The sequence below is a fragment of the Equus quagga genome, unplaced genomic scaffold, assembly GCF_021613505.1.
Source record: "Equus quagga isolate Etosha38 unplaced genomic scaffold, UCLA_HA_Equagga_1.0 201501_RagTag, whole genome shotgun sequence".
Classification (NCBI taxonomy): Eukaryota; Metazoa; Chordata; class Mammalia; order Perissodactyla; family Equidae; genus Equus; species Equus quagga.
Window position 1 is genome coordinate 1 of NW_025798523.1, and position 27,360 is coordinate 27,360.

Sequence of the window (27,360 nt, forward strand, 5' to 3'; positions counted from 1 at the left end):
TGGCTGTTTGCCGGTTTCACCCTCAAACAATATTTCTAGTCAAAGGCAATCCTTAGGAAATAGACTACTTTTCTATGACGCCCTCCTGATTTTATCACAGTATAAAAATGATGTTAGCATAATGTTCTAGTCTATGCAAAATTTGCTTTATTTTCTCACAGAAAGGATAATCAATCTGAACTCTATATATTTCCTATACTGTTTTTATTCATTTTAAACTAACATTGTTTTCATAAATGTTTGAGAATGTGAAAATGTAAACATTTGCGTTCAACCAAATTGAATTATATAATCAAAATCTTCATGAAAAGAATTGATTTTGGACTTCAGACATGCTGCAAATTATGTGAATCTGCAGAGGTACTCTAATCAAAGTATGGAAATTCTAAAAATGTAATTTTTTATGATAATTTTAATATCAATAGTGATTGCAGATTATTTAAGGATGCTTAAATTTCTAAAAACTCTTGCTGACTTTTATATTTGAAAGTAATGACTAATTTTTAATAGAAAAAAATTTCTAGGAAAATCAGAATTCCTAAAACAGAGAGAAAAAAATTACTGAATTATCACAATGTAGTTTTTTTAACCCAATAGTTTTTACTTATATGCTTGCCTATACACAAACATATTCTTTAGAAAACAAATCAAAATGGTAAAATAATGTAATAGATACATTGTTTTATAATGTTATTTAAGATTTAAATTTACATTTTCAAATATAAATGCTATTGGACATTGTATATTATATATGTATATGTTTAAATATATACAGTGCTATAATACCATCAATAAGTAAAAAGCTTAGCTGTGATAGAAAGGAGAGGACTGACAGCTAAGGAAAAATTCTCACCTTAGCCTGTAGTCTGGTCTCCACAGGAGGAAATAAAGAGTTACTCTCGCCTGCTGTACACTCTGAGAAAGTGAGAACTTTACATTGCCTCACCTAGTGCAAACTCTGACTCTCAAATGTCTACTGCTTTGCTTTCATGTCACGTTTTACCATGATCCTGGGTTGTTTCAAGAAGCAACAAGGAATCTTCACTTCAAGAATAACTAATAGAGGCCAGCCCGGTAGTGTAGCGATTAAGTTCTTTCCCTCTGCTTTGGGGGCCCAGGGTTTGTGGGTTCGGATCCCAGCTGTGGACTTACACATCACTCATCAAGTCACGCTGTGGCAGTGTCCCACATACAAAATAGAGGAAGACTGGCACAGCTGCTGGCTCAGAGCCAATCTTCCTCATCCAAAAAAAAGAATAACTAATAAATTTAATGATTATTATTTTAACTTCTCTTTATTTTAAATATTTTATTGTTACTATGTTTAATGACACAGCCAAGACAGCAACTGTTCCAAGACAACAACATCTTGTTTTTGTGACCAATCTATCCTGATGACTCTTTTTAATATTGCTCTTTCCCAAATTTGCAATCATGAAACTGTTAAGATGTCTTTTACAGCTAAAATATCTTTGGGGTTTCCTGGGCAGCCATGGCGAAACACAAGATTTGGTTCTTCATCTTACAAAGGAGAGGCAATGAATACAACCAGATTCATATGGCATTCTCTAGATTAGCACTGTCCAATAGAGCTTTCTGAGACAGTGGAAATGTCCCAGATCTGCACTGTCCAATACTATAACTACCAGCCACGTGTAGGTGTTGAGCACTTGAAATGTGACTAGTATGTCTGAGGAACTGAATTTTTAATTTTATCTGATTTTAAATAATTTAATTTTAAATAGCTACATGTGGCTAGCGGCTATTATATTAGATAGCACAGGTTTAAAAAACTGAAAACTCATACGAGAGTGATTTTGTTTACCAAACCAAAATATTAAAACCTGAAAATGTCAAAAGAAAACTTCAGTCTTTCTAGTTGAATTACATATAAGTAACTTGTTATTTATATAAGTGTGTTTCAGTGGTTATATACTTTTCAGGTTCAGAAAAACCATGCTCCCAGACCCTTATACAGTGAATAAATCATAAGTATTATATCTTAATAGAGGATTCTACTTCCCTCCATTCTGTATGCTGATTATAAAAATTAACCAGAGCAATTTAGTCATATCAACCACAGGCTGGTTTGTAATTTTTCTGCTTACATTTGCCTACAGGTCCTTTCTAGAAGCGCCAGATCAGAGGTTGAGTTTCCTGGAAGAAATATCATAAAGTCTGAAAGGACACACCAGGGAATCTTGATTATGGACCCTATAGGGAATGAAATGATAAGTTGAACCGTGGCAGGACAAACATCAGCGCAGACATGGTTGTCAGGCTGCATGGAACAGCTGAGTCAGGACTGCCAGCACATTCCTCCTCCAGAGCAGAGGTCGGCGTGGAAGTGACTGCTGAACCCAAGCTCTTTGGATCAAGTTCAGTACCTATAAATAGGCCTACTGATTTACATTTTCTTTTGTTAACTACTTTAAATTACAAAACATTTTGTTTTTTAAATGACCATCCCAATTCTCCTAATTCTGGGATAGACTTTGTATAGATAACACATCTGTTGGACTCAGTAAGGCTGGAGGAGCCTTAGGATATGTAACTAACTGAGTTTGTGCCCCTTCCCTGGATACCAGGAGGTCCCTTCTATTGAAGTTTTCTGCTAAAAATCCCACCAGCTCCAGTTATGATAAGATTCATCCGTGGAAATTAAATTTTGCTTCTGACGAGCTCACAATTAACAACCTCATCAGTAAAAATTACGCCATCCAGGATGATAAGTTTTCTGTGAAGCCAGTTAAAATATCGCTGATCGTGCCACGACACAGGAAATGACTACTAACACTCTTTCTCTCAACTGATCCATCAAGGAAAATCTCTCTGCTCTCCTGTGTTGTAATCTAAGGCGTATTTGGTCATAACGCCTCTCAGACACTTGAGAAGGATACTTAGACAATTTACCCAAATTACAGGGTACACCTGTCATGGCTTCCCGTATTTGTGCGACAGCGTTATCACTACAAAAGTTGGGACTCAGAGAGAGGAAGGGGTGTGTCACCTGGGAAAGGTTCCTCCACCATTAAGGAGCATTCCTACCTCTCCGCTGGTGGCGTCTCAATGACCTGGCTCTTATATCCATGTGCCTGAGATCATGGTTCCAGTACTCCGTGTGTGCGTTTCGTCCTCTGGCTTAGGATCTCTGATTTGGAATGCTGCCTTTGAAACTGTCCCTAACAAAGGCAATGACAGCAAGTGAAGCTGTGTGGACTGTGTCACTATACAGGTTCAGCAAGAAAGCCTTGTCCTAGTTGCTGCCACGGTGCTGGAAACAGACGCACTGTAGTTAACGCTGACAAGACACAGCAGCGTTTGAGCCCTGCCTAATACCTCCTTTTGCGTTTGAGTAGATGCTTCAGGGGAGACAGTGGTTCCTTCATAAAAGTCAAGAACAAGTCAAGTGGTCGTCCCAGGTGGGAACAGCCAACCAATGGGAAGTTTACAGCTGAGCACCAGACAGGAGGCTGTTAGGGGACGTTCTGCGACGTTGGCTGTGTTCTCCCTGCAGCTGCGTCAAGTGCATTTTTAGCACGGTCTTAAGTGGTGCTGCACCACCACTATTCTGTTGGTTCACAGGCTAGAAGATTCTACAACAAAAGAAACCAAAGTGACCTAAATAAACACATAGAAATTGTGTGAGACTGTCATGTGAATCAAAGATAGCGGCATAGACCTGAAATCTGGGAAACTGCCTGTGCTCTCTGCGGTCACCGTGACGCTGTGGGAAAGGGAGGGCTAAGAGAGGGGATGGTAGAACACTTTCCACGGGCAGCAGCATTTGCCCAGGGATGTACAAACTGAACCTTGTATTCCATGGCGTGGGGCCGATCAGTTAACGCTGAGGAAGGACCGTGAACTTTGAGTGACCCCCGTACTCCAGCCCCTTGCAGGACCTAAGTGACCAACCGATGACAGGACTTGCTTCAGCCACCTCTACACAGGTCTGCAGGCTCCTTTGGTTCTCTCCAGGGTGCTGGTATCCAACGCTTAGCACAACCACTTTTTTGGTCCTTAAAAAAACCCTTTGATTTTTTTCTCGGAGAACTACTCAGTGAGTTTCTTCTCCGGTGTGTGTTTCCCTGCCTGGCAAGTGAATACACTCAGCTTTGTATTCCCTCTACCTGTGGTGGTCTTTATTTCAGTCGTTGAAAGACACGTGGCCGCTGTGTTAGACTGCAGGGCCTTCGCTCTGTGGGTGAAGGGAGGAGGGCCCATGACAACTGAGGTTCAATTTCCCATTTGCCAGAGGGATGGGGCTCGGAATCTGAAAAGAGTTTCTTGCACCTTATGCACACTATGGACTGAGTTTGTTGATTGAGATTTGCTGTTCAAACTCACTGTGCAATATAAAATGAAAAATAAAACCTTTCTCTTCATCTTCAACCCTTGGCAACTTCCCAGTGGAAAATATAACAGTTTCTTACATAGGGCCTTATGTATGACCGTATTTTTTTCTGAGATGGGATCATGGTATTTAAATTATTCTAAACATTGCTTTTTTATTGAACAGTATATGTGGGGATCTTTCCATAGAATCATAGCCTACCAACTTTAATCTTTATAGCTGTATAGTATCGCACTGTATGCATATAGAATAATTAACCCATCCCCAAATTTGTGGACATTCAGATTGTTTCCCTCTTTTTAACTACAAAAAAACAAAGCTACTTTTCAAAAACTGAGACAAGCAAAAACTCAATAGAAAAATAGGTAAAAAGAGACCAGAAAAACACAGGCAAACGGGTGTTTTTTTTTTTTTTTTAGGAAGATTAGCCCTGAACTAACATCTGCTGCCAATCCTCCTCTTTTTGCTGAGGAAGACTGGCCCTGAGCTAACATCCATTCTCATCTCCTCTACTTTATATGTGGGACTCCTGCCACAGCATGGCTTGACAAGCAGTGCATAGGTCCACACCAGGGATTTGAACCAGCAAACTCTGGGCCACCGAAGCGGAACATGTGAACTTAACCACTGCACCACCTGGCGGGACCCAGCAAATGGTTTTAAACATACAAAAAGATTTTCAACCTCACTCAACCTACACTATAGAGAAATGTAAATGAAAACTACAATAAGATACTAATAACACCTTACACCTATCAGATTTACAAAAATCCAAATGTTTGACAATGCACTTTGTTAACGAGGCTGTGAAGAAACAGGCACTCACATATTGTTGGTTGGGACATAAAATGGTGCAACCACTTGGAGTGAATTTGGCTAACAAACTTCCATATGCATCTACACTTTGATTTAGCAATACCACTTCTGGGAATTTACCCTGAAGACTGACCCCCACAAATATGTAACAACTCACGCACAGGGTTATTCATCATGGCACGATTTTTAACAGCAAAAGATCAGTTCCAGTGCCTGTTAACAGGGAACTGATTGAATAAGATATGGTACATCCAGACAGTTGCACTGGTTTGTTGATTCTGTTGATTTTTCTACGTTAATCATATTGTTTTTCACAAAATGACAGCTGATCTCTTTACTTCCAATCCCCATATTGCTTATTGCATTTTCTCATAGCACTGCCGAGCATCCAGTATAATTTTAACGGGTAGTCATGGGGGTAGACAAGTTTTTATTTTCCATTAATCTTCAAGGGGATGCTTCTAAAGTTTCTCCATTGAGTTATTATTTTTTTAAATTCACTGTTGGATTCAGTTAGCTAATATTTTATATTGGATATAAAAATATATGTTATATATGATATCAGCCTAACTGACTTTTTAAATAATGTCCTTATCCAGTTTTTGGATTCAGAGTTACACTAGCCTCATAAATCATCTTGGCAGCCTTTGCTCATTTTCTATTTTTTGAAACACAGAGTATGTAATAAGAGTATCCATCCTTTGAAAATTTGGCATACCCCGCCTGTCAAACTGTCTCGGCCTGTGCTTTTTCGGGAGAAGTGCTTAATTGCAATTTCATTTTCTTTAATGCTTATTGGTCTATTCTAATTTTCTCTTTCTTCTTTCATCAACATTAGAACTTTTTATTTTTCCAGAAATTTATCCATTTTTTGGTGGGTTTTAAAATATTGGTGCATATTTACTATAAAATTATTTTACAGGGGCCGGCCTGGTGGCGCAGCGGTTAAGTGCGCATGTGCTGCTTCTCGGCGGCCCGGGGTTCGCCGGTTCGGATCCTGGGTGCGGACATGGCACCACTTGGCAAGCCATGCTGTAGTAGGCATCCCACGTGTAAAGTGGAGGAATATCGGCACAGATGTTAGCTCAGGGCCAGTCTTTCCCGCAAAAAGAGGAGGATTGGCAGCAGTTAGCTCAGGGCTAATCTTCCTCAAAAAAAAAAAAAAAAGAAAAACATTAGTTTACAGTTTAAATCTCATTTTTGTTTTCAGTTATTTCTCCTTTTCTACTTTCTCTAGTTGCTTCTTCTTTGTTTACTTTTTCCTTTCTTTTTTAAAAAATCTTATTAGAGTTCTGTCTTACTGTTTTTGACGAACCAATTTTGGTTTTATTCATTTTCTCTGTCATCCTTACTCTTAATTTCATTGCTCTCTACACATTCCTAAGTGACGGACGGTACACAAGGGACTTGTCTTTCTGCATTATTTGAGTCTTAAAACTACTTACATATAATTTTATAAAAATACAATGAATTATAAAAAGAAAAAACTGATAGGGGGACGTAATTGTCACTCAGCTCCAACAGAACAGTGAAACATTTCAATCAGTGAAATCAGAATTGCTGACGTTTTGCCTCCTAACAGTGACGCTTCTCTTCTTCTTATTGTGTTATGTATACAAGCATGGTGACAGAGTTTCCAATCAATTAGCGTGATGCATCGACAAGTGTTTAGACCATGGGAGAAGGAAGACAGCAGTTGATGGAAGATGACTTGTTGGTAAAGGACTAGAGAATTAACGAGGCGGCTCTAGAAGAGTTTTAGAGTTGTTTAAGTTCACTTTTTTGTTTCTCTTTTAAAGCTTTCATTATAAAAATTTTTAAGCACATAGAAAAGAATAGTATAATGAACACAAAAAATCTTACTTAGATTTAACAATTGTTAATATTTGGGCAAATTTGCTTCATTTTTTGTTGTTATTATTGAGGTATTTTAAAGCAAATTACAGTATACTTTCTTACTTTGAAATAGCCTAGTAAGTATCTCCAAAAAAATAACGATATTTTCCTACATAACCATAATACTATTGTTCCGCTTAAAAAATTTAACAGGAATTTTTTAAGATACTGCTCAGTCCATATTCAGACTACCGTAATATTCCTCAAGTGGCTTCTACAATTGTCTTTTTAATCAAGATCTGATCAAGGATATATGTTACATTTAATTCTTAGGACTCCTAAACCTCGATCAGTCTAAAACAGCCTCTCTGCCTCTCATTTTTCCCCATTACAATGACTTGTTGAAGAGGTCAGAACGGTTGTCTTATAGAATGTTTCAACTTCTAGATTCACCCGATTGTTTCCTTTTGATATCAGTTCTTTTGTTCTTCTTTCTCCTATATTTCCCAAAAATGGTAAGTTAGATCTAAGTCTTAATTGGTCTGATTTTGAATATTTTGCCAAGAATCATTTCACAGGCGATGCTGTTTATGACATACTGCATCACATGGGGAGGTACAGCGTGTGGTGTTGCCCCTGTTAGCAACGCTGGGAGTGACCCGTGTGTTAAAGCGGTGACAGCGTCTATTGAACAGTTATGTTTATCACGGGATAATATGACACCATGCAGACAGAAAGTGCTGCATCAGACTTTCACCTCATGGTTTTGGTATCTGCTGGTAATTGTCTGGATCAACTATTTCGTAAGGGTTGATGAAACTCAAACTTCTTTGTTCTATCATTGGTCCTACATTTATTAGCTGGCATTCCTCTCTACAGAAGAGCTTTCCCTCATCACTTGGGAATGTCTGTTTACTCTGAAATACATTTCTTACTGGAAAGGTAGGATAAATGCTTAATTCCTTCCATCTAATTAACAATTTCCTAATAATGGGTTAGTGGAAATTATCCCAACCTTGGCTCGTTGAGTCCCCTTCAGCTTGCTTCTGTGTCTCTTTGACACAATCCTGTCTTTAAAAACCTGTTTTTTATTGGAGGGGGTGGGGGGAAGATTAGCCCTGAGCTAACATCTGCCGTGAATCCTCCTCTTTTTGCTGAGGAAGGTCGGCCCTGGGCTAACATCCGTGCCCATCTTCCTCTATTTTATGTGGGACGCCTGCCATAGCACGGCTTGATAAGCAGTGTGTAGGTCCACACCCAGGATCTGGACCAGCGAACCCCGGGCTGCCAAAGCGGAACGTGCGAACTTAACCGCTGCGCCACTGGGCTGGCCGGTATTTGCTTTTTTTTGAAACGAGTTTCCCCAGTCCTGCCTTGCCCATTCCCAGCTCAGGTGGGAACCAGCTGTTTCTGCGAGCCCCTACTCCTTTTCGTAAGGACTGGTACTGAGAGGTCAGGACCCAGGCGCACTGTGCTGTCTGACCCTCATCCTTTCAGCGCACGTACCCCGTCCTCCCCAAACAAGAACACCACTGGGAGCTTTGGTTCACGCGGCGTTGCCTGCACAAGCTCTTCCCCACGCACTACATCAATGTGACCGTTTACTGAGAAGCGTCAATCCGGTAAAACTCAAACATGGAGTGATTTGACTCCTTGTACCATCCCCGCCTTCAGCTTGCTCTGAAAGCCTTCCTTTCCCAGGCCTCAAGGCCATTTGAGGCCCCTATCATTGCATGTCCATGTCTTTTAGTCAGTGGAACGATCCAGTTCAGTTTAACTCTATTTTCATATCTAATGCAAAGCAACCCCCTCCCTCCTCACAGGACGGGCAGCGGGGACCTCGTGTGAGGCGAGGTCTGCTGACTGACTCCCTCCTGCTGGTCCCACTTCCAGGTTCTGCTCCTCGGGTGCTGGAGAAGGAAAACAGAGGGTGAAGAAACGCAAATGTCTTTTGTTTTTTTGAGGTGATTCATTTCTTTATTGAGATATAATTCACACATCATAAAAACTCTCCATTTTAAAGTGTACAATTCAGTATTTTTTAGTATATTCACAAGGTCGTGCAACCAACACCACTATCTAATGCGAGAACATTTTCATCACCCCAAAAAGGAACCCAGTACCCATCAGCAGCCACTCCTCAATGCCTCCTCACCCCCCAACCCTCCCCCTACCCCAGCCTTAGGCAACCGCTAATCTACTTTCTCTCTGCATTTGCCTATTTGGGACATTACATATAAATGGACAATACATATACTATGTGGCCTTTCATTTCTGCCTACTTTCACTTAGGATATTTTCAAGGTTTATTATTCACGGCTGAATAATTCCATCATTCCAATATATAATTATTGGATTGCAACATATAATTATTCCAATATATAATAATATACATTATTATCCAGCATTCCTTGGCTGGATCACATTTTATTTGCCCATTCATTAGCTGATGGACATTCGGATTGCTTCCTCTTCTTGGCTATTATGAATAATGCTGCTGTGAACCTGACTGTGCCAGGTTTTGTGTAGATGTATGCTTTAAATTCTCTTGGGGATATGCCTCAGAGTGGAATTGCTGCATCATATACTAACTCTCTGCTTAACTTTTTGAGAAAGTACCACACTGTTTTCCAAAGCAGCTACAGCGTTTTACATACCCAGGAGCATTGGATGAGGGTTCCAACTCCTCCACATCCTCACCAACACTTGGTATTTTCTGTTGGCTTTTTTGATTTTCAAATTATGGCCATTCCAGTGGGTGTGTGTGATGTCTCAATGTAGTTTTGATTTGAATTTCCCTAATGACCCAGGATGTTGATCATCTTCTCATGGGCTAATTGGCTATTTGTATATTTTCTTTGGAGAAATGTCTCTTCATATCCTCTGCTCATTTTTAAATTAGGTTACATGTCTTTTTATTATTGAGTTGTAAGAGTTCTTTACATATTCTGGATATTAGACCCTTATTAGATACATGATTTGCAAAAAAAATTTTCTCCCATTGCTTCGATTGTCTTTTTTTCTGTCTTAATAGTCTCCTATGAAGCACAATAGTTTTAAATTTTGATGTAATTCAGTTTATTTTTTTTTCTTTTTTTGCCTGTTTTTGGTGTCATATCTAAACCATTGCCTAATCCAAGGACAAGGGCATGAAGATTTATTCCCACATTTATTTTGTAGACTTTTATTTAGATTTGATTTTATTTAGATTTTTATTTAGGTCTTTGATCTTTTTTGAGTCTTTTTTTAACATTTAAATTGACTTTATTTTTTAGAGCAGTTTTAGGTTTATACCAATTTTTTATGTATGGTGTAAAGTAGGGATCTAACTTCATTCTTTTATACGTAGCTACCCAATTGTCCCAGCACCATTTGTTCTATTTCCTCACTGAATTATCTTGGCACCTTGTTGAAAATCAATTGAGCATAGATGTTTGGGTTTGTTTTTTGACTCTCAATTCTATTCCATTGGTCTATACGTCTGTCCTTAGGCCAGCACCACCTTGCTTTGATTATTGTAGCTTTGTAGTGAGTTTTGAAATCAGGAATGTGAGTCCTCCACCTTTGTTCTTTTTTTCCAAGATGCTTTTGGCTTTTCTTGGTCCTCTGCCTTTCCATAAGAATTTTAGAAGCAGTTTGTCAGTTTCTACAAAGACGACGCCTGAAATTTTGATGGGGATTGCACTGAATCTGTGGATCAGCTTGGAGAGTAGTAGGTCAGACAACAACAAGTCTTCCAGTCCATCTACTTAGGTCTTCCCTAATTTCTTTCAACAACGTGCAGTGCGCAAGTCTTCTACTTCTTTTGTTAAATCTATTTCGAAGTATTTTAGTCTCGTTGATGCTATTATAAATGGAGTTGTTCCCTTAACTTCATTTTCAGAGCAAATGTCTTTTTCCTGTACTGGGAGTAACTGGAATCTCCTGCTGTGGCTGTCGGTTTACCTTGTAACGCGGACTGACCACAGAGGCCTCCTGTGGGCAGGCATCCACGGCCTAGCTCTCTCACAGGACACGTGTGCTCTCTGGAGGGCCCTGCAGGCCTCCACAGAGCACAGAGTTCCCCGCTCCAGGACAGTGAGCTCCAGGTCCCAGATTCCAACTTTGCTACTCAGCCTCTGCCCCACCGGCCCATCCCACAGCCTCCTTCTGGGTTTTCCTCCCTGTGGCATGCATCCTCCTGGGTGGGATTCAGGAGAGAAGCTCAACCACAGCTAGCTCGCATTGTGCTCCCTTGTCAGGTAAGCGCTTACCTTCCAGATACTGCAATTTACTATAAAGGTATAGTAATTACAGTGCTGTGGAAAGGCACAGGGGTGGAAGGAGAACCTGACAGAACCCACAGAGAATCCAGAATATACGTCAAAAGTGAATTACCCACTTTTTGGGAAAAGGATAGCACTCTCAACGAAAGGTTTCAAAACAACTGGTTGTTGATTTTGAAAAAAAATAAAATTAGTTTCCTACCTCACACTTCACACAAAAGTAAATTCTAGGTGTACAAAATATCTAAAGGTTGTAAAAACCAAAACTTAAAAAAACTAGAGGGAAATATAGAATATTTTTATGACCTTGGAGAGGGGAAAGATTTTTTTAAAAGAAGAAATAATAAGCATAAATCAAAAAAGAAAAGATTGGGGCCGCCCTGTGGCTGACTGGTTAAGTTCGCGCCCTCCGCTTCAGCAGCCCAGGGTTTCGGCGGTTCGGATCCTGGGCGCGGACTTGGCACCACTCGTCAGGCCATGCTGAGGTGGCGTCCCACATGCCACAACTAGAAGGACCCACAACTAAAAATATACACAACTATGTACCAGGGGGCTTTGGGGAGAAAAAGGAAAAATAAAATCTTTAAGAAAAAAAAAAGGAAAAGATTGATAAATCTGATCATGAAAAGACACCATTAAGTGAAAAATCACGCTCCAGACTGGGAGAAGTATTGGCTGCATATAACTGATGAAGGATTTATATCCTGACTAAAGAAAAATTTCTAAAAATCAATAATAAAAAGACAAGCAGCCCATCTGAAAAGTGGCCCAGGCAGAAACGGAGATCCGAATTGCCAGTGAACACGTGGAAAGATCTTCAGCCCCGTGAGGCCAGGGAAATGCACATTAACACCATAAGGAAATACCATTTTACACTCTTCAGATTAGTAAAAAATTAGAAACTCTGGAAATACACAGTGTTAGTGTTGGACACTCGTATTCTGCTGGTTATTTTTGAGATCTTTTTGTCAGTTGAAGATGTGTATACACCAAGACCTCGTAAATGTCACTAAAGAAACTTGCACACATGCATCAGGAGAGGATGCTATAAAAATGTTTATATAGCAAGGCTAAAAAAAAACAGCAAACAAAACAAAACAAAAACTCTGGAAACTCACCAGATGGCCATCAATAGGAGATTAGATAAATGCTAAAACATTCCTACGGTGCAATACCATAGAGTAGTTAAGATAAATTCACTGGAGCCATCCTGTTTATCCATAGGATAAATCTAAAAAAAAAAAAGAGCAAGTTGCAGAAAGGTACCTACAATGTGATAGCCTTCATATAACACTTAAACTATGAACACAATACTAAATATTGCTAACGGGTACATTTATATATATAGGAAAAACACAACAGGTGTGGCAATATAAGCACCAAATTCAGGAGGGAGGGAGGGAATGAGATCAGCTGGGCTGTACGAGGAGGTCATCACAGTTTCTGTTCTTGTTTGTGTGCCTGAAATACCTCACCAGAAGCAAACAAAAACAAAATAACTCCCGGTATTGTGAGAGCTCCAAATTCCAGTTTTTGTAAACTCTTTTATTCAGTTCTAATTTCAGCCTACTGCTTCCAAAAAACGTTGTCTACCCTCAGCCTGGTGACACTGATCAGTTTCTACCTCGAACCTCATGACTAAGACTCTCCCTTGTCTTGGGGAAGCCAAATACTTGCTTCTAGTTGGCAAGTCCATACAGGAATTTCTTCCCACTTTACAGCCAGTGTTTTCTTTCTAAAATATTCCAACCTGTTTGCCTAATTTTCAAAGAAAGGGGCATTCACGAGCTGGATACAGCAAACCTTTGGGAACATGGGTTCAGAGTGGGGGGTGTCAAATTTCCTCATCAGCCAGCTTTAAGACTACTGAAACGGAGTCAGGATTATCCAGTTCCAGTTCTGACTCTGTCCCTAGCCAGGAGTGCAAGACCATGGGTGAATCCGTGAACTGCGCGGGCCTTCGGCTTCCTCACAGTCAAACAGGGGTGGTGGAGCAGAGGATCTCTAAGGTCCCTTCCTGATCTAACTTTCCACGATTCTAAGGCAGGATTGATTTAAGGCTCTGTCAAACCTTCCTTGGCTCTGAAGTTTCTCTCTTCTCTCATCGCCATCATGCCGGCTGGATAAACACTGGTGATCTCAAATCTCTGGACTGGAGGGATGCTGTATTCTTCACATGCCCAAGTTGCAAGTACAAAGAGTCAATTTACCCCACCTGCCATCAGGCAAGTGTCCTGGCTGCTCCTCGGGGTAGAGACTAGCACTGTCTTTGTAACTTACACCAGCACTCGTCTGGTAAATCCCTTGAAGGGGCTCATAGCCTCTTTGCGGTAAAATTCTCCTGCTTTCCCCTGGTTGGCACTAAGAGGAGTCTATTTTCTGAGGTATGGCACAATTACTTCCTGTTGATGGAGATACTGTATTATCAATGGACAAAGAGGGCCCATTTGAATTTATACAAATGCCAAATATTAAGTTCAGTGGGAGTAAGAACGGTCAGCTTCTAGTCAAACCTGTCAGTTACAACAGTTGGCAACTACCTGTTGCAGTCAGGAATTACAGGTTGAAAGCAAGTAAGGTCAGTTTAATTCACGTGGTGTTTAAATTCAAAAGAAAGGAGACGGGCAAGCCGAGTTTAAACATTACACAGTTAATAGCAGGGAGGGTGCCTCATCCCAGATGACTCAAAATGCCAGTGCAGTGTGGGAAATGATGGAGAGAAATGCAGTGCGGCCAAGTTCTTGAGAGAAGACAGTGCGAGGTAAGTTACATAGCTAAATCATGCACGAGCAAAGGCAAATTTGGGGAACTCACAAAATCCAAATACATTTGAGGATATTAGTTTAGTGACTGTGAACAGACTAATATTGTGTATTCTATGTTTATTTAGAAATTAGATGAAGCAATAAGAAAAACTAGAAAATATGGCATAAATATAAGTAGATTATCTGAAAAGAAGAAAAAGGACTTGAGTTATTGCAAACAGTAGAAGGCAAGAGAATTTCATCCAGGCATAGAAAGCTCTAAATAAGACTAAGCAGGAAATATGGCAAATACACATCTTATAGTTAAAAAATTTGCTTTCTTAATGCATCATTTGACTTGTTAAATGGTAAGCTGGCGGAGTAACAGATTCCACCTCTATTTCAAGCACTACCTGATACAGTTAATGTGGCAAAAACAAAAACAGAAGAAACACAATTGCGCAATTCTGGAGTCGTCGTCAAAGGTTCCCACGTACGACAGGCAGGCAGCACCCCGAGATTTACAGTCGATGGTTGGAATGATTTCATCCTTAATATAAGGGAACAAACACAGGCAGGAATGTGCTGCTGTTACTAAAGCAGACACAGTGGGTAAGTTTCACTTCCACATTCTGATCTAGCTGATGAACTCTTCTCACTTTGCCGGATGACCGTGAAGTGTGTGTGTGTGTATGTATATGATGGCCCACATGTCAAATTACTCCTACTTTTGGAAATATCTTTAAAACTCTAAATGACCTTGTTAAAATGGAAAGACTTAGGATTGCTTGAAATTATTAGAATAAATAAACCCTTCCAAATGAGAACTAGTCTAAATCAATATTCTACTTCTGAGAGTGGGTTTGTCATAATGGTGAGTTTCAGTTTTGTTTATTTGGTTTGGCTCAAGAACACTCCCTTCATTCCTTCTTAGTTTTCTTTGGCCCACCCACACCTACTAAGTGTCCCTTTTGATAGTCCATCATTGTAATAACTGTATAGTCTAGTAATTTCTGTTTTCCCTACTAAACTGACTCCCTTGAGGGTAAAAATTGTATCTTTTCAGCTCTGCATACCCAGGGGCAAGTCAAATTCTGGCAAAGGAGAGGCTATTAGATAATGGACAAAATGAAAGCAAATTGCTCCCTCACTTGGTTTTGCATGTCTCTAAATGGTTCTTTGCGTTTGGTTGGCTTGATTGTGCCGCTGGCACAAGAGTCCACTTGTGAATTGGCATGGACCATTGTTACTTGAGAGACCGCACTGATGGCAGTTCAAAAGAAAATCCCCAAACTAAAGCTCTATGTCAGGTTACCTACTTTTTGGCATGTGGCCTTTGTCCTTAGTAGATATAAGGAATGGTTTTCAAAACGCCTGAACAGATCCAGATTATGACACTTTGGGCAACAGGTAAGGTTTAAAGGGCTATTCAATCATTTCTTTTGCGTCAGAGCTGGCTACAGAACCACCTGGGTTGGTCATGCTTCTCGTGGTAAGAAGGCTGACTTTCATACTGCCTTTGTTACTGAGAAGTGGGTTTTTGTAATATCAGTTTCACTAGTTGTGACTACATTGGAAACTGAAGTAGCCTCTCCATTAAAGATGAAGTGACCTTGGTGCTTGTGACTAGGCTAAATGACTCATCTGGGTCACACAGTGAATTGACAGCTATGAGAGCACCTCTGACTCTACCAGTTCTCCAGTAACTGCCATCAAGGTGTCTACAGAGGGGCACACCAGCAGCATAACACCTTGCCAGGTGGGGAAACCCATGAGAGGAAGGCCGACACCTGTATTGTCTCCTTCTGTGGGTCATACTGACCAGGTACGTCAAGCAGAGTAATTGTACTCCAAGGAGTTGTTATGAACACGATTTAGCAAAGTAGTTTCTAATCTCCTGCTTTCAACATATACAAAAGACACACCCCGCCTTTGCCCACACTCTTCTGTAAAACACATCACTACTCCAGCAAAGAGACTACCTGTTACCCAAGAAGCGCAAAGACTACCTGTTACCCAAGAAGCGCAAATCCAGATTCCATATGGGCTATGACACAGACGGTGATAGCATGTATTGCTGCTGTTCTTCCTGAATTTTCATTTAAGTAGGCATAGTATATTTTCTTTTTCACTGAGATTACTGAAGAAGATTAAATAAGGCTATCTAATTAGATGTAAGTACCTATTACTGAAGTATTTAGGCTAACCTAGACTGGAAGATAATGCCTACCTGAATCATAGGAAGAGAAAGAAATCTTCTTACCCAGAATTTAGTGATTTCTGTTTGTTAGGGCATGCTGTCAAAAATATGCTATCAAATCGTTTAAGAATGACTTTTTAAAAAAATACATGTTTGCAGAATAAAATGAAGAATTCAGACTTAAGTTAAAAAAATGAACCATAATTTTACCACCCAGAGAGAATCACTTGCTAATATTTTGGTGTATTTGCTTCCAGAAAGCTTTCTATGCCCAAACCACATTTTCTATATGAACTGATACCTAAGACAGGCATCTGTCAATCAGTTGCTGAGTAAAATACAATCAGAATATAGATAACAACAGGTATGGCTGAAGATAATTAATAAAAAATCATCCTCAAAACTGTTGGAAAAATCAAGAAAACCCATAAAAAACCCATAAAGTTTTTAGGCCCTTGGTATGATGGGATGAATATAATGTCAGCAGTTCCTTTTTAATCCTCCTAAATCATATTTGGTAAAGATTAAGTCCACTACTTAAGTGTTTAGTCAGAGAACACTAGAATAGCAAGAAACCTTAGAGGTTCGTGTATAGTCTATGCCCCCATTCTGTAGATAAGAAAACCCAGGCCAAACAGGAAGCATGATTTGCCAGGGATGCTCGGCTAGTTTGTGGCAGAACCAGGAGTAGATTCCATCTCCTGACTCCAAGGTTCTGAAAATAGTGTAGAATGTAGAGCTCACGATCCCAAGAGAACTTCCAAAGATCTCACGTACTACAGATTGATGGTGTTCACCTGCTCCACTTTACTTATTCTGCCTTCAACCAGACTCTTCCAGTTATAATAATGAACCTAGGCAATGGTCATCGATGACTGCGAACTTCATAAAAAGGGACAATTGGAAATGATGTGCCTCCTATGGATGTATGATGCAGCTTTGCCAAAAAATTCAAACCAGGGGCTGGCCCCATGGCTGAGTGGTTAAGTTCACACACTCTGGCGGCCCGGGGTTTCCCTGGTTCTGATTCCAGGTGCGGACATGGCACCGCTCATCAGGCCATGCTGAGGTGGCGTCCCACATAGCACAACCAGAGGCACCTACAACTAGAATATACAACTATGTACTGGGGGTGGGGGGGGGGGGGCTTTGGGGAGAAGAAGAGAAAAAAATAAAAAGATTGGCAATAGATGGTTAGCTCAGGTGCCAATCTTAAAAAAAATAAAAATTCAAACCTGAATCAGAATAAAGCATACAGCACTATCAAGTATCTAGGGGATAGAAGAACATGCTAGAGACTCCCAGGAACACAAACAGGAAAATCTAGAATGTGGGAAACCTAAAGGACAGATGACTTGGTATCTTCAATAAATAAATATCAAGGAAAAATGAGATTTAGAGGGCAAATCCATGTAATAAAAGAGACCTAAGAGACAAATGAATCAAATGCAACGTATTGGCATTGTTTGGATCCTGATTTGAACAAATTATAAAAAACTTATGAGAGAGGTACATTAATACCAACCTTACAGAAATAAAAATGATCATAAGGGAACAGTATGAACAACTGAATGCTGACAAATTAGATAACTTAGATGAAATAGATAAATTCCTAGAAAGACACAAACTATTGAAACTGACTCAAGAAGAATTAGAAAATCAGAATAGTCCTATAACAAGAGATCAAATTATTAATGGAAGAACAAAACAAAACTACCCACAAAGAAAAGGCAAGGCCCAGATGGTTTTGCTGGTGAATTCTGTGAAACATTAAAAAAAGAATAAATGCCAATATTTCACAAACTCTTCCAAAAAGAATAGGAGGGAATACTTCCCAAATCATTCTGTGTGGCTGGCATTATCCTGTTGTCAAAAACAAAGAAATTCCAGTAAAATTAGAGACTAATATCCCCTATGAATATAGACGCAAAAGTCTTCAACAACATAATAGCAAATAAAAATTCAGCAACAGATAAAAAGAACTATAACACCATGACTGAGTGGGATTCCTTCCAGGAATGTAAGGTTGGTTCGATATTTGAAAATTAATGTAATACACTATATTAATAGAATAAAGGACAAAAAGCCACATGACCATAAAAATAGATACAAAAAATGGCTTTGACAAAATCTAAAACTCTTTAATGACAAAATACTCAACAAACTAGGAATAAAAGAGAACAAACTCCATTGGACAAAGGCCATATAGGAAAAGCCCACAGCTAACACCCATTTAAGGGTGAATGACTGAATGCTTTCCCACGAGATCAGGAACAAGACCAGGATGTCCACTCTCATGACTTCTATTCAACATTGTATTGGAGGTTCTAGCTGGGAAAATCAGGGAAGTAAATGAAATAATAGGGATGCAGATTGGAAAAGAAGAAGCAAAAAAGTCTGTACTTTCAGATGACATGATTTTGTATACAGAAAATACTAAGGAATCCACTAAAAAACTAACAAATGAGTTCAGTAAGGTTGTAGAATAGCAGATCAACATGCAAAAATTAATTATACTTCTATACACTTGCAATGAACAATGTGAAAATGAAATTAAGAAAACAGTTCCATTTACAATAGCACCAAAAATAAAACATATAGGGATATATTTAACAAATGAAGTGCAGAACTTAGATTATGAAAACTATTAAACATTACTGAAAGTAATTAAAAATGATCTAAACAAATGGAAAGACATTCCATGTTCATAACTCAAAAGACTTTATATTGTTAAGATGGCAACACTCTCCAAACTGATCTAAAGATTCAATGCAATTCCTATTAAAATTACAATTACCTTTTCTGCAGAAATGGACAAACTGATTGGAAAATTCATATGGAAATTCAAGGAACCCCAAATAGCCAAAACCACCAGAAAACGAAAACAAAGTTGATGGACTCATATTTTCTGATTTCAAAAACTTACTACAAATCTATAGTAGTCAAAACGGTATGGCACTGGTGTAAGAATGCAGATATATATCAGTGGAATAGAATTTGGAGTCAAGAAATAAACCCAAACACTTATAGTCAATTGGTTTTACACAAGGATGCCAAGACAATTTAATGGAGAAAGAATAGGCTTTCCAAAAAATAGTGGTGGGACAATTGGATAGCTACATGCAAAAGAATGAGTTTGGACCCTTGCCTCATACCATGTACAAAAATTGACTCAGAATGGATCAAAGACCTAAATATAAGAGCCAAAAGTCTAAGACTCTAAGAAGAAAACATTGGATTACATAACAGTTTCTTAGAAAGATACCGGAAACACAGTGACAAAAGAATAAATAGATAAACTGGACAATAAAATTAAAAACTTTTGTGCTTTGACGGGCATCAACAAGAGAGTGAAAAGACAACCCATTGAATAGGAGAAAATATTTTCAAATCATATATCTGATAAGAGACTTAAATCCAGAATATATAAAGAGCTTTTATAAATGAATAATAAAAAAGACAACACAATTGCAAAATGAGCAAAGGCTCTGAATAGACATTTCTTTGATGAGATATACAGGATGGCCAATAAGCACATGAAAAGATGCTTGACATCATTAGTCATTAGGGAAATGCAAATCAAAACCACAGTGAAATACCACTACACACCTAACAGAATAGGTATAATAAATAAGACAAATAATAACAAGTGTTGGTGAGGACGTGGAAGAAACTGGAACCGTTATACTCTGCTGGTGGGAATGTAAAATGGCACCTTCACCACGGAAAACATTCTGGCCATTCCTGAAAAGGTTAAACATACACTTATAATTTATCATCAGCAATTCCACTCCTAAGTATATGTCCAAGAAAAATGAAAACACATATCAAGGGGCCAGCCTGGTGGCATAGCGGTTAAGTTCGCATGTTCTGCTTCTTGGTGGCCTGGGGTTCACCAATTCAGATCCCGGGTGTGGACATGGCACCGCTTGGCAAAAGCCATGCTGTGGTAGGCGTCCCACGTATAAAAAAGTAGAGGAAGATGGGCATGGATGTTAGCCCAGGGCCAGTCTTCCTCAGTAAAAAGAGGAGGATTGGCAGTAGTTAGCTCAGGGCTAATCTTCCTGAAAAAAAACCCCAGAATCATGTCCACACAAAATGTTGTAGTAGAGTGTTTACAGAAACACTATTTGCAATAGCCAAAAAGTGCTTTGGAAAAACTCAATGTCCATCAACTAATGAATGGATAAATATAAATATGAGGCATTACCAATAGGGGTACTGATAGGGTGTTACTGATACTGGCATTGTAGGTGGGAAAGTATGAATTCTTATCTTTTTTTTTGAGGAAGATTAGCCCTGAGCTAACATCCGCCACCCATCCTCCTCTTTTTTGCTGAGGAAGACTGGCCCTGAGCTAACACCCATGCCCATATTCCTGTACTTTATACGTGGGACGCCTGCCAAAGCATGGCTTGACAAGTGGTGTGTAGGTCTACATCCAAGATCTGAACAAGTGAACCCCAGGCTGCTGAAGTGGAATGTGCGAACTTAACCGCTGTGCCACTGGACTGGCCCTTGAATTCTTATCTTAACAAAGTGCACTCTTTTACCTTGAGATAATGTTTAATGCACTGTTCACTTTAATGGTTAAAGCAGATTGACGAAATAATGAAAAGCAATAGGATATACTGGAGTACATGAGGAAGCCATTCAGTTTAAAACTAATTCAGCCTGACCTTGTTTTTCCAGAAAAGCCTGATGTGGCCTGTTGAGCATGCATTGTACATCTGCTTTAAACATTTACAGTGTCTCAAAGCCAAGAATGATGCCCTCAAAGATGGGGATGCTGCCTCCCCCCAAATCAGCATTTCTTTTAGGATAAGCATCTCTTCCCAGAAACTAAGGGTTAATTACAGACCTGCTGTGTTCACCTTGTGACCACTAACCTGCTGTGCCAGCAAAGCATCTCATGACTGTTGTAAAAGAGATATTCCTGTCCCACGTGATGTACATCCTTTGTTGCAAGACCGTGTGTAACACCTCTGTACACCCTGCTTCTGCAGAGTGCTTCCTTCCTTGGAGAAGGAAGCCCCCAGGCTACAGTCCTCAAAGCTGGCTCACAGAATAAACTCATCCCAATTTTGATTTATAGATTATGGATTACTTGCCTGGACAAGATGTACAATCTATGTTTGATGGGCCATAAGTGAGGCTTCTTTAGTTCAAGCTGACTCTGTGTTGAACCAGAATAGCTACCCTGTATGTCCCAATATGTGAAAATCTTGTCAGTACTGAAGACTTTTTAATTGTATAGCTTAAGTGGGTAAATTGTATGGTATACGAATTATATCTCAATAACTCTGATAGCAAAAGAACTTTGAGACACGGACATTTGAAGATTGACAGCAGATGATACCAGGAATTACTTTTTACGTGTGTAGTGATGTTGAGGTTATATTGAAGCTGGGTACCTGAGGGTCACTGTAAATATTCAGTAAGAACAGGATTACCCCTTGACCTTGTTCCCAATAGCATCACAAATGAAAAGACGTTAACCTTGTCAATTTGCTGTTTTCTTGTTTAACCTGAGGGGTGACTCAAGGGTCACAAGGATTTTTGAGCTTGTTTTGCAGAAGAAAAGAATGCCTTTAAGCAAGTTAGGATCACCAGATAACCAGCCCTCAGCTGCCACTGATGCCCAGAAGTCTGATTGCCCAAGGGCTTATCTGGAGTGAAAGAAACTCAATTTCCTATTTGTTTCTCCAAAACTCCTTCTCTCAAGCCCTTAGCTCTATAAAACCCAATGCTCTCTCCTTTTGTTAAGGCAGATTTGAGAGAACCTATGTTGCCAGCTTCTTGTTTTGGTGAATTCGAATAAACTTCCTCCATCTCCAAGCACCATAGCTCAGTGATTGGCTTACTGAGCACAGGGCACATGAACCTGAGATCAAGAGGTTCGGTATCTATCTTTGTAAGAAAAGAATCTTATCTCCTAGAAATGCTACAATATTTGTAGATGAAATAGTTAAAAAATTATTCTCTTGGGGCTGGCCCTGTGGCCGAATGGTTGAGTTCGTGCGCTCCCCTTCAGCGGCCCAGGGTCTCGCCGGTTTGGATCTTGAGCGCCAACACAGCACCGCTCATCAAGCCATGCTGAGATGGCATCCCACATGCCATAACTAGAAGAACCCACAACTAAAAATGTACAACTATGTACCACGGGGCTTTGGGGAGAAAAAAAGGAAAAAGAAAATTATCTTGACCCTACCTATCTCTTGAAGAATCACCCCAATTTTCTGCCCCCTTACCCTTACAACCAAATCTTCCTCCAAATTATCTACTCTTCCTGTCTCGAATTGTGTACCTACCATTCTCTTTTGAACCCATTCCAATCAGGCTTTCATCCTCACCATTACAGTCCATCAGCAATTGACTTGGCTGCTTTTCCTGGTTCCCTCTTATTTCAGTGGCTGCTCTTTCTGTCCCCTTTGCTGGTTTCATTACCATCTCAACCCCTAAAGCTAGAGTTGACAAATAAAAATGGCAACCAATAGGATATATTGGAGTATATGAGGAAGCCATTTGTTGTAAACCTAATTCAGCCTGACCTTGTTTTTCCAAAAGGGCCTGACCCTTGGCCATTGAGCATGCATTGTATATCTGCTTTAGACATTCCCTATGGCAAGAACAAAGGCCTTTGAGATAAAGGTACAACTTCCCTCCCCCTCCCAACATTGGCGTTTCCTTAAAGATTAAGCATCTTTCCTTAGGCTAGGAACTGATTGCTGTGCTCACCTGTGACCACCCAGCTCGAGATAACAGACTTGCTTCCTGCTGCACCTGCCAAGATAGCAGACCCACTACCTGCTGTGTCCATCAAGCGCTGTGCCGACAGGGCAATCTTGTGACTATTGTGGGAAGGACATTTCAATCACATGTGAAACAGCCTGTTTGGGGGTATATAACCACTCTGTATACCTCACTTCCTTGGTGCCCTTTCTTCCTTCGGGAAGAAAGGCCCTGGGCCATGGTCCTCAGATTTCAGCTCAGAATAAACTCTCCCAAATTTTCATTTATAGATTGGTTATGGATTATTTTTGTTGACAGAGTGCTCCAGGGCTTGGTCCTTGGGTAACTCTTTCAAATCTGTCTAGACTTAGTATCTAGATGATCTCATGGCTTTAAATACTCTCTACATGCTGATGTCTCCCAAATTTACACATCCAGCCTAGAACCTTCTTCTTTTTTTTTGGTGAGGAAGATTGGCCCTGAGCTAATATCTGTTGCCAATCTTCCTCTATTTTGCATGTGGGATGCCACCACAGCATGGCTTGACAAGCAGTGTGTAGGTCTGCGCCCAGGATCCAAACCCACAAACCCGGGGCCACCAAAGCAGAGTGGGCAAACTTAACCAATATGCCATTGGGCCGGCCCCTGGACCCTTCTTCTTATACAACTTACAACTTATAGATATACAAGCGAGACTCATATATCTAACTGCCTTCTTGATATCTCCATGTGTTAACAGGCATTTCAAACTTAACATCTCCAAAATTTAATTTCTTCTCTCTTCCCATCCCCAACCTGCTCCTCTCAGTGTTTCTCATTTCAGTAAAGTGCAATTCCATTTTTCAAATTGCTCAGGCCAAAAATCTTGGAGTCTTAACTCCTCTTTTTCGCACACTCTACCAATTAACTCATCAAACCCTGTGTGTCATCATGTCTGAAAATATGGTGACACTTCACCCCTCCACTGCTTGCACGTTCCCCAGCCACCACTGTCTCACTTGGGAGTACTGTGTGGCTTCCTAAGTTGTCCCCGTCTTGCTCCCCTACAATCTGCTGTCAAAACTCCCTACTCCCCTACATTCTATTCTCAAAACAGAAGCTACAGTGATTCTTTCAAAACAGAAGTCAAATCATGTACTTCTCTGCTCAAAACCTTCCAATGGCTTCCCATCTCCCTTAATAAAAGCCACAGTCCTTACAATGCCCTTTAAGTCCCTACACAATTTGGCATCTTGTTACCTCTGACCTCATTTCCTACTTTTCCCCTCCCGTCCTCTGCTTCTGCCACTCCGGCCTCCTTTCTGTTCTTACAATGTAGTAGGCATCCTCTTGCCTCAGAATTTTTGCACTTGCCACTCTGTCTACCTGGAAAGTTCTTCTCCCGGATAAAGGACATTTCTTGCTCCCTCGCCTCCTTCAGATCTTTGCTCAAAGTTTGCTTCTTAGTGCTCCCCCTTGTCCTATTTAAACAGAAATCTCTTTCCCTATCCTCAGCACCACTTTCCCTGCACCGCTTCATTTTTTCCCCAGAATACCTATCCTACTTGACAGAGTATGTAATTTATCTATTACTTTATTTTCTATCTCCTCTCCCTGAGAACAGGGACTTTCTCCTGCTTTGCTAAGTGTTTGGCACATAGTTGGTATGCAATATTGTTGAGGGTATGAATGCTCTTTATAATGCACTTATTCTCTCGGCCTCATTGTTTAACCAGCACTAGCTTCATGGGAGTTTGGCATATATCCCTGAAAGAGTTGAAACTGACTGAATAGAAACATCGTTCACTCACTCAGACTGTGGCATCTATCTTCGTAAGGGAGCCCAAAGCACAGAGTGGGAATTCTGGAGGTTCAGGTTTCAGCTGCAGCCTTGGTACCAATCAGCCATGGCTGGCAAATCATTTTCCTTTCTGGCCCTGAATCTCCTCATCTGCCAAGTGGAGATCGTTGCTTTGAATGATGTCCCGGGACTTCTGAGAACGTAAAGTGAAAGAGGAAGAGCTGAGTCGGGAATGATGGCCTCACTAACGTCCGTATCACACACAAAGACGTACTTACCCGGCACTTTATACTTTTTAAAGGCAACGAACAGACCTGGAATCAAACCGCAGGGTTCTGTTAGGGACCTCGGAACGCAGTTTTGCTGTTAAGCCCCTAGGCATACCAGTGATGTGACAGTGAAAGCTCTTGATGTCAGCCTATTCTTTTACGTGTGAACTGTTTTCTTTCAATATCCTTGAACAAACCAGCGAACAGTCAGGGCCACGGATGCCCAGCTCCCATGGGAGTTGTTTCCTAACCACTCCCGTGTATGTGTGGTTGGTTAGCGTCCCCTCAGCCCATCTGTAACCCAGAAGGTTGATTTTCTCACAGTAACATGTGGTAACAATTGGCTCACGTTTATTTTGGATTCAGTGACATATCGTTAATTTACACAAAGCAGTAGTACAACGCCTGGCATATCTTACAGCCTCCATAAGTGCTTTCTATAAATGGAGCATGTATTGACCTTCTAGTCCCAACTGCAGTCCTTCCACCATTTTACTACCGACAGTTGAGGATCTGAAACAGTATGGATTTCTCTACTTGGTTTCAAAAGCTTCCGCAACGTATGGAAAGCAGAGTTTCAAAGAGATATTTGACCACCCATGTTCATAGCAGCATTACTCACAATAGCCAAAAGGTAGAAGTCACCTAAGTGTCCATCATGGTATGTACACACAATGGAATATTATTCAGCCTCAAAAAGGAAGGAAATTCTGACACATGCTACAACACGGAGAAACACTGAAGACATTACGCTAAATGAAATATGCCAGTTGCACAAAGACAATTACTATATGATTCCTCTCATATGAAGCACCTTAATAGTCAAATTGACAAAAAGTAGAACGGTTGCCAAGAGCTGGCAAAAGGGGCTTAGGAGAAGTTGTTTAATGGCTATAGAATTCCACTTTTGTAAGAGGAAAAGAGTTCCTGAGATGGCTGCACAGCAATGCAAACGTACTTAACTCTACTGAAGGGTACACTTAAAAGTGGTTAAGATGGTAAATTTTATGTTATGTGTATTTTACCTCTATTAAAAATTTTTTTAAAATCTCCATCCTATTTATCAAACCTGACTTTCCAGTCCTGTGGTTGGTCTTTTCCCCCCATTTCAGTTAGACTGCTGTCTTCAGTGAACTCCCAGTGTAACACCCACTCCCTCTCGAGCCTTTGTCCTACGGTGTTTCTTCTCTGCAATGCTCTTTCACCGTTACCGTCCAGTTCCAAAAAGTTGCTTGTGCTTTCGCCCGAAAGATCGGTTATCTTTTCCAGATCAAACCAGGAGTCACAGCCTCCAGGTCGTCCCTCCTCTTTGAGACCACACTCCTCTCCCTTTCCTGCACCAGAGAGGGGCCTACACCGGCTCTGTTTAATGCGGTGGCTGAGTCTCTCCAACTATCTCTTCTACGCGCGAGCATCAGGGGCAGCATGTCAGTTCTCCTCCCGCATCCCGCGCCCAACACACATGCACGCCAGCAGCACGGAGCTCGGCGCACAGGGGCTCCAGGGACAACTCGATGGTCCGCACGTCGAGATGGAGGAAGAGCGGTCTCCCCGAGGCCGCGGATAATCTCACACAAAAGCTTTCCACGGCAAATTCCCGCGAGCGCACGGGCCTGACGCGGCAACTGTGGTCCTTCAGCATCCTTTAAGGCGGCCCCGTCACTCGCACCGTTTTCTACCCTGGGAAACCTTTCCCCTCACAGCATCCGAGAGAAAAGCGAGCGGGAGGACGGAAGCAGCGCTTTTTGTGGAGATCCTCAAGGAAGAAACAGACTCCAGCCGGCCGCCTCGAGGACCTCCGAGGCCTACACGGGCCCGCTCCGCTTGAAAAGGGGCAAAAAACCGTTAAAAATGTGTGTTTCCGGCCGAAGCGTCCGCTGCTACTTCAGATAGGAAGGGAGAACGGAGGCCAGCGAGGGACGGGAAGCCGCAGGACACAATTTCCTTCATTCAAATCGCTCGATGGGGGGGCGGGGGGGCGGGGGGTGGGGGTGGGACCACGAGTAACCCGGAAGTGAAAGTCGGCTGCCTTCAGGTATTAGAGCCCGGACCGAAGGAGTTTCCGGCCAGACTTTTACCCAGGCTTTCCTGGTTCCACCCTAGCTCTCCTCAGCACACTCCCGACTTTCTGGTGCTCTACTGCCGTGGCGGCTTAGATCCGATCCTCCTTGCCCAGCCTGAGTTTTGCCGCAACTCCCCAGAAGGCCCTACTGAACCTTGGCCACCCTTGTCTGAAATAACCTTTACCCTACGGGTCCCCATCAGGGTCATCTGACGTTTGCCAGGAGGGGAAAGCTCCCGGGATTTGTATGTCCCGAATCGCAGTTCGGCCCGGCCGGGGCCTGCGCGGGGCGTTACCATAGA

At 41.0% G+C, this 27,360-nt stretch overlaps 1 long non-coding RNA gene across 2 annotated transcripts; it reads right to left on the reverse strand.

Annotated features, from left to right (window-relative positions):
- Positions 1–1,683: 1,683 nt before the first annotated feature.
- On the reverse strand, positions 1,684–26,935 carry LOC124233400 (uncharacterized). 2 transcript variants are annotated; one of them, XR_006887050.1, is made up of 4 exons: positions 24,738–26,935; positions 12,390–12,502; positions 3,049–3,596; positions 1,684–2,214 (listed from the first exon to the last, which is right to left on the reverse strand). It is a non-coding gene; the product is annotated as an uncharacterized LOC124233400 (long non-coding RNA). The 2 variants fall into 2 exon arrangements; XR_006887049.1 differs by having other exon boundaries at positions 1,684–3,596; positions 24,738–26,933.
- Between the last annotated feature and the right edge of the window lie 425 nt (positions 26,936–27,360).